Source organism: Cynoglossus semilaevis, chromosome Z (assembly GCF_000523025.1).
Source record: "Cynoglossus semilaevis isolate Cse_v1.0 chromosome Z, Cse_v1.0, whole genome shotgun sequence".
NCBI lineage: Eukaryota > Metazoa > Chordata > Actinopteri > Pleuronectiformes > Cynoglossidae > Cynoglossus > Cynoglossus semilaevis.
The window spans coordinates 13,257,246-13,266,025 of record NC_024328.1 but is presented as its reverse complement, the minus strand read 5'-3'; the positions used below and the strand labels follow the sequence as shown (position 1 = coordinate 13,266,025).

General features: G+C 42.1%; 1 protein-coding gene across 1 annotated transcript in view; it reads right to left on the bottom strand.

The window, feature by feature from the left end:
- Nucleotides 1–8,780, bottom strand: part of LOC103397953 (transmembrane protein 132D) — a 118,509-nt gene that overhangs the window by 10,127 nt on the left and 99,602 nt on the right. The gene's annotated exons all lie outside the window — the stretch shown is intronic.

Sequence of the window (8,780 nt, the reverse complement as noted above, 5' to 3'; positions counted from 1 at the left end):
ATCCATCCATCCATCCATCCATCCATCCATCCATCCATCCATCCATCCATCCATCCATCCATCCATCCATCCATCCATCCATCCATCCATCCATCCATCCATCCATCCATCCATCCATCCATCCATCCATCTATTTATCTATTTCTCTCTGCTCTCTGTTCTTTTGGGAAAGGAATTCTCACATCTTGTCAATAATTCTTCTTTTTTAGAAAAATGCTGCTGAAACAACAGATTCAAGGTCGGTTCCATAGTGTAGCAGTTAGCACGCCTGCCGCAGAAACATAGAGTAAGGAGTCCTAGGTTTGATTCCCAGAGGAACCACATACTTGCTGCCTGCTGGCGGTGGCCTCTAAAACAAGAATTCCCAAATAGGGTACCAATATACTCCAACTTTTTTTTTTTTTTAAAGACCCTAAAGTGATGCTGAAGGGTTGATCAGGAACTAAACTGTACAAAACAGTTTATCCTGGTTTCTCAATATCTGCGGTGTGCACCATAAAGACATTCAATCTTGTCGTAAAATCTTTTGGACTCCAAAGAAATGACCCTTTGATTGTAGTAAAGACTGCAGTAAATGTTTAATAAAGTAGTTTTGTACACGTGTTACTTCTTCTTTTCTGCCCTTCGCTCTTCCTGCTGTTTCTGACTCCATTTTTATCCTTACAGCCATTTATCCTTTCCTGGAACGCACCCTTTCTTCACCCTCCATTTGCGCCTCCTCTTCCTCTTCCTCCTCCTCCTCCTCCTAACAGCATCGTCCATCCTTTCACACTACACTTAATTTGCACACTTAAGTCCTTTCCTTCACTTCCTCCTGCTATTCCATTCTCATTTACTTAATTACGTAGGCTCTCTGCCCTTAATGGAGCGTAGGCCATCAACAACATCCCGCCATCCGACCTGCGTGCGGCCTCTTTCAGCCGCCTCCCTTCAGTAGCTTTCACTTTTGCTGTGTTGTCTCTCCAGCTGTTCCTGAGCTTCTGGATTATTCATGGCGGTCTTACAGTTGGACACAAATCTTTCACTGTATTCCACTATTTCCCGCCTCATGCGGTGGTCTTCATCGTCCAATCACTGACCAGAAGGAAGAGAAAATGTGTGATAATGGGCACTGCTGTGAGACTCCTCCACTGATTTCAGAACACTACGCCAGCCTGTCTGCAGGAGGGTTCTGCACCTCCTGCCGTTGTAGATGCACTGGAGGAGGAGATTGGTTTTCTGTGATAGTGCCTCTGAGGCAGACGGAGGGTTTTTGGGCCGACCGTGTCCAACGCTGTCCCTGGTTGACCAAGTTAATCACCAGAGGAATCAGTGGAGTGATGGGGAGGATGTCGGTCAACAGGGCGGCGCAGCCTTCTGGCTGTTCCTCATGTCGTCATGATCATCATCTAAAACCTTGCGATATACTGTATTCAACATTTCATCATTATATATATGAAATGTATCAAACTAATTAATTAATGTTTAAATTCATAAACAAATAAGAGTACATCAAGATTTAAACAAACTCCGATGAAAACAACTCAAAATGATTGAAGCAGGTTTTGGATTGAGCTCCTTCTGATTTTTTATTTATTTTCACAAAAAAAAAATAATTTCAACATTTGAAAAGAACTGAATAGCAATCCTTGGACAAAGGTTGTTGCTTCATGGGAAGGAATTCTATTAGAATTCCACATTTTCCCCTTAACTTGAACGAAGGATAAGTAGAGAAAGAGTTATTCTTGAAGTTTTGTTATCTTCGAACATTTTTACTCATTTTTGTTTGTCATTACTGGGCTGACAGAACTCTTGCCTCCTACTCAATGTAATGTACTCAATGTGAACTCTCTCCAGGACTATTGGGTTATCAGTTTATCAAGAAGGTTCTTCTTAGAGCCTTCTTGGATGAAAGGTAAAAGTAATTTTGCAAAATTTTTTGATGATACTTTAGTTTTCCGATCAAATTTCAAGGGTCTTTTTTATTCTCTACAATTCCCTGTGATTCTAATGACTATTCCTGTTATTCGATTCTGTTTCCTTACTTTACTATTTCCGACAATATACTTCTCCGGCTTTGACCAGAGTTTGGTTCCATCTCCATCTTTATCCTCTGCCTCTGACTGGTGTTAACACCGGAGATTCATGCAGATACATTCAGTTCTGTCGGGAAGTCTGTCTCGATCACACTTGGTTTTTGTTTTATTTTTTTTACCTTCCCTTGTAAAACTTTTTTCTCACCATTCCTTATTTGTAGCTACTGCTCCTGTTAAATATCAGGAAGGTTACCTCGAGGCTGTCACTAGTGGAAGCTTCTCCCCTTGGCCAGGAAACAAGCCTGGTGCCCCGGCCAAAAAAAGATGCCTTAGCCTGGTTGACCCTCTGATGAGGCACAAGTCTAAAAGTTTTTTTTTTTTTTATAAAAAATGTCTAAGCTATGGTTAAGAATGACCTTCTGGGTGTCTGTGTTAACTTTAAATACCTGAAAAGGAGGTGAGGCGACACAGTATTATACTGTATAAATACATAAATCCATCCATTTTCATCCGCTTATCCGTTACCAGGTTCCCCCTAAACCTTCCTGCAGGTGGTGACTGCACTGGAAGGTACCAACCGCCCTAACCGGGATTTGATTTTGCCCAGAAGGTGAACCCTGGGGTTCCATACCGATGACAGAGACATTGGCTATGGGCCGAAGCGCCCATAGGCACCGCACATAATATGTAACAAAGTATTTTAAATATATATAAAAGGTATATATATATGTATTTATTTTTAGATTCTATATTAAGAAAATGAAATTTCAGGCTAACGTCGCAGGTCGATCTTCGAGGGTCTGTAACATTTAACAGTTCAAGTGTTTCCAGTCTTCTCTGTTTCACCTTCGGGTTTCTTTTTTTTATTTCTGCCTCACATTCAGGGAGCGACTGGCGTTCTCCGCTCTGCCTCGTCTTTTCTCATTTTCTTCCCTGCCTTTAACTCCCCTCACATCTCCCCCAACACTCACCCCTTCACCCTTCCTCTTTCTTGATCTCAGCCTTTTTCCTTTTGTCTCCTCTTCACCCTCTCTGCCTCATAGCGCTCTCTCCTCTTCATCTCCCGCTCTCTTCAGAATGTGATTTACCGCTTGTTAACATCAAAGGGATGTTTGACTGTTGCTGCCTCAAACTATTGCTCTAGATCATGTTTATACTGCAGGTGTAAATCGGTGTGAAGGCTGCGGCAGGTTAGAACGCCGGGGTCGGCTTTTCATTTAAGGTACAAAACAGCAGAGGTCGGTAAAACGCACTCTCGTCTGACTGAACCGCAAATGTCATCGTCGTCCTGGAGGCATTGACCGAGAATGCAGCCAGTTGATAGAGCTTTGACAAAGTCTGCCTCATGGGTAATGAATTTAGAATAATAAAAAATATACAAAGTAAAACAATGGAGTTTTTGCCTTTGTGTCATCACAGGAGTCCTGTAGCTGTAAACGCCTTTTTGGGAACATAATAAACAGCTTGTTGTCACCATAGCCTTTTTGTTGCCAAAGTGAAAAAAAAAGGAATATATATGTATCTTTACGAATAAATACATATTTCTAATCTTAATTAATACTGCAGCAACTATAATCCTAACTCAAAACTACATCATAACCCTTATCTTAACTCAGAGTCCCCACAACAGCAGTTTTATAAAAACTGTCCACTTGAGTATAAACGGCAGGTATACCAAATACACACCTGCACAACTATACATACACAGCCCACACACACATACAGTTTTAAGGTTTTTGAGCACTTCATATTGACATAATGTCTTCTGTAGCTCTGTTACTTTAGACCAGTGTTTCTCAAACTGTGGTACGCGTACCACCGGTGGTACGCGAGTGCTCTCTAGTGGTACGCGGGGAAAATTCATATTTTCACATTTACATTTTCAGTTGAATAAATCTGAAACATGCCATGCACAATTAATACAACTAAAAACTGTCAATCACGACGAAAGTGTTCTCGCAACAAAAGCAATTTTTCGAGTCCAAGCGAGTACAGAGGCTGAGTACACACACACATACACACACTTGTTTTGAAAGTAAACAGCTGAGTTGGAGGTTTGAAAACTCTGTTTCAGAAATAGAGACCTGGTGCAAACATGAGATAAGGCGGTTGATAAACAAGAGTTCAGAAACACGAGTGAAAACAACAAAAAAAAAAAAAAAAAAAAAAAAACCAAAGCAGTACAAGGAAGTACAAAAGAGAAAGACCATCGGAGGAAGAGAAGTAAAAGTGTGGCACTCAGCAGTTGGGGTTTTGTTGAAGACGGTCTTCATCATGTACAACAACACCGACACCACAACAACCACAACTACAACAACGGCACAAACCTGTGTCTAAATGAAAAACTTTAGCAACACGTCGGCAGCTGAGCAACTCTGAAAACTCTTTTACAGACTCTGTAAAAGACGTTGACTCTGTTCCTTCAAACGTATTCTTTACTCACCGACAATTTTTTCATCCTGACGAATGATGAATTGTATTGAACTGATTTGTAGTGCAGATCTTGTTAGCAGACACGTAGTTCTACTGCAAAGGGTGGGCACTGGGGCTGCGCAGTGGCCTGGTGGTTAATTCTGACATCTCTGGACATGAAGGTCACTGGTTTACATCCCGGCCTGGACAGTTGTGACTGGTGCAGAATCTTCTAAGTAAGATGTGATATCTTTCCGGGTACTTTGGTTCTCTCTAAACTTAGGGGTCTCAAACAGCGTGTTCGGGAGCCACTTATGGCCATTGTTGAGAGACTCAGAATTTAAATTTACCCCTGAGTCAGTTTATTCATTTATTTTACGGTATTTAATTTTATATTAAAATTGAAATATATCTTGAACGGAATTTTTTTTTTTCAGATCACTTGTGTTTGAAACCCCTGGTCTAAACGTTCATAAGTCTACAAACTGGTGATAAGATTAATTGGACACTCATTTATTGCCCCTCTCTGACACCACCCTCAACCGCCCCTCCCCCCCAAGTCAACAAGTAGATTGGATGAATGACTCGTTCACTCCTGGTCTAAACTGTGAAGATCTTTTTCGGAGCTCTCTGGTCTCCACTCCCCGTGTTTCCTGGTCGTACTCCAAGACGAGTCGACTCCTCTGCAGTCTGTTCCTCACTCCCAGAACTCATCACCCACTCCTCTCCATTTAGCAGCCATCTCCTGAGGCCCAGTCATTTATTTACACCCATATCTGTTTACCCCCCAGCCAAGTGATCAGTCTAAATTTACACTTACTCCTCTTTGTCTTCCCTCTGTCTTTATACTGTTTCACATTCCCTCTCAGATGCGTTTTCCTCGCCACCAGTTTATCTGTTTGGCTCAGATTTCATCTTCCACTCTCTCCCTCTCCCTCTCACTCTCGGCACACTTCACATTCTCTCTACTTCTTTCTTTTCCCATTGTAGCTGTTCCCTGCCTCGGGCAATCCAATCCATCTGACTTTAACAATCAGATCATCCAATCAGAGCCCACTCAGCAGACAGGGGCGGACCCTGAGGGACAGACTAACCAACTCCGTGATAGGATTAGACCTCCCACCTGTCTGTCATTTAGGAAAAGCCACCGTAGGCGAAGTTGCCTCTGCACGTAGTTTTATATGGCCGTCCTTCAGGTATCACAAACACACACACACACACACAGGCACACACACATTGGTGCAAGTGTATCCAATAGCATTCCCATATATAATTGTGATTTGGCTGGGATAATAGACAGGTGATGGATAAAATGCACTCTTTGGCTTTCTTTCTGTCACACATACACACACACATAGCAGCATATCATTGGGACTGTCATTCTGAATTTGGGAGAGGAGGAGTAAAACATCCTCTAATGGGCATTTGCACTCTGCTTCTCTGAGCTATAATCAAGAGAGACAGGGAGAGTAAGACGTGGAGGGAGGGGGGCATTGAGGAGTGTGGGGGGGGGGTGCATATCTACAGCAGACTAAATATGGGCTCAGAATGTATTGTAAAAAAAAAAATTACAATCCAAACCTAATTTATCCTTAAATTAAAAAGTTTTGAAGTGTTTTTAAAGCTGCATCAAGGCCAAACAAACACTTAAATCTGAAAAACACACCTTAGTCAATAAAACATCCTGTTTTTTATTTCACTGCTTAAGTCTTGATTTTCTGAAATATTTATCTGACACAAAAACAAAAACAAAAAAAAAACAAACAAAACAAAAACAAACAAACTTCTTTATCGGCAGCTACGAGATACAAATACAGGAATCAGTGTAAGAGGATTCCAGCGTTTTTACTGACGGTTAAAAGAAAAACGCCAAAGAAAAGGTGAATTTGATCAACATCACTACGACATTTATCCTCAGAATTTTTAAAAATAAAACGTCCTCATAATCAGTCCATCCATCCATCCATTTTCTTCCGCTTATCCGTTACCGGGTCGCGGGGACAGCAGTCTCCACCCAAATCACACTGCACCGTAACAACCCCCCAAACCTTCCTGCAGGTGGTGAGTCCACTGGAAGGTACCAACCGCCCTAACCGGGATTCGAACTTGTCCAGGAGGTGAACCCTGGGGTTCCACACCAATGACAGAGACATTGCCTCTGGGCCAAAGCGCCACCCTCATAATCAGTAAAATGTTAATTGATTTACTCAATTGAAGAAGCCTCTTGGATTAGAGACGAAACGTCTTATTTTAGAAAATTCACGTCCAGTTGCCTAACAGAACTTTTTAAACTTAGTTCATTAATTTAGTTTCTCCGGCCAGAGACCAGATGAACCAGCACTGGTCCCGGCCCCTGTGGTTTATCACACAGCCATGAATGTATTAAAGTACACAACAGGAAGCCATTGTTTTCTCTCTGTGTGAGTTGTTCACAGTGAGGATGCACTTTTATTTTCATATTTTACACAGAAGCTTGTTTTTTTTGTAAATTGCTGACATGGACTAAAAAAAATTCTGCACAAAACAATAAGTAGATAAAAAGTGAAAAACCTTTTGAATAAAGGTCACGACCACAGGGGTCTTTGATCACTACTTCATTTGACATCATTCTACAAAGCTCCGAGGCAGTGGTTCTCAACCTTGTTGGAGGTGCAGAACCCCACCAGTTTCATATGCGCATTCACTAAACCCTTTGGTGATGGCCAAGCGGGGGTGTGGGGTGGTGGGGGGGTGTCATCACAAATCATATGGGCCGGGTGTGAGTCATTGTCCTCCACCGAACCGCTGAGACTGACTCACTGAACCCGTGGGGTTAAATCGTACCCAGGATAAGAACCACTGCTGTAATGTATTATTTTTCATTATTATTATTCCATCCATCCATTTTCATCCGCTTATCCGTTACCAGGTCACGGGGGCAGCAGTCGCCACCCAAATCACACTGCACCGTACCAATCCTCCCCTAAACCTTCCTGCAGGTGGTGAGTCCACTGGAAGGTACCAACCGCCCTAACCCGGATTTGAACTTTCCCAGGAGGTGAACCCTGGGGTTCAACACCAATGACAGAGACATTGCCTCTGGGCCAAAACGCCACAATTATTATTATTATTATTTTAAAAACTTGTGGTGATATTTAAGTCTTTAACCAGGATACTGGATCTCTAAATTCGAATAGAAAAGGGTGTGAAGACGAAGAGCGAATACTTCACGGTACTTCACCGCCTACCATCAGGTTTAATATTCACTGAAACTACTCCAGCCCTGGATCCTGGACATTTGGGGATAAAATATTTTATGAGCAACAGCGATCACTAAAAAATAAAAAAGTATCTCGCTCCTTTATTAACAATCAGATCGATAGCCTAATTGTCACCTGCAGGTTACGATCAGAAACGTAAAATAAACATGATTTTATCTGCATTCTATAAAATAAGAGACTTCGACTTCGTATTCATGTCTTTAATGTCTCAGCATCTCCACCACAAAGAGACAAAGTCAATGAAACCACAGAAAATTCTCTTCAAGTCCAAGGACACTCTACCCTTAACTCTCAAGTTTCCAGGGCTTCAGAAAGTGCCGGAACTTTTTCTTTTCTGCTTCCCCTCCCTTTCTTTGCGCTCCTTTTTTCTATGACGCTCCCCTCGCCCCGTGTGAATTAATATGCTTATTAGCATAGGAATATAAGTCAACACTAGCCCCAATATGTCTGTTTGTATGGAAATGTTTGGAGGGTGGCCGAGGTGCTCGCATGTGTCCGTGTGTGCGCGCGTGCTTCCTTAGTTGTCCGTGTTTGCACCTCTGCACTATTTTTCTGCATGAAGGAGATATCATTGTAATAAAATAGGCCATGTCTCTTAAAAGTTTGAATGGAGTCCAATGGCGCAGCCTGCTGGAGCAGAACAGGACTATTGTCGGACAACTGTTGCTGCGATGCACAAGTTAACCACCGGCCATAAAACAGTGAAAAAAAAAAAAAAGAAAGAACATTCTTTTTGTAGAAGTAAGTTTGAGTTTGGTACACGCTGTACTTCTGCATTACTGTATACAACCGTACAACTGCAGTTGTCAATAAAGGATACTTTGTCTGTCAGGACATTTGAGACACTGACTAAATATGTTCTAATACGACCTCTGACCTGGGTCACATGACGGACAAGTGGTCCCTGCTCATGGCCGACAGCGAGAACATCATTGGTTCCACCTACAGTGGTGAATATAGTAGCTGGATGTTCTCCCTGGTACTGTGGTTTTACAGTACAAATACATGTTGACGCTAGGTTTGCTAAAGCTACATAAGATAACAAGACCAATCAGAACTTTCACCACCTGGTGGTGGAGGAGTTGTGGGGGGG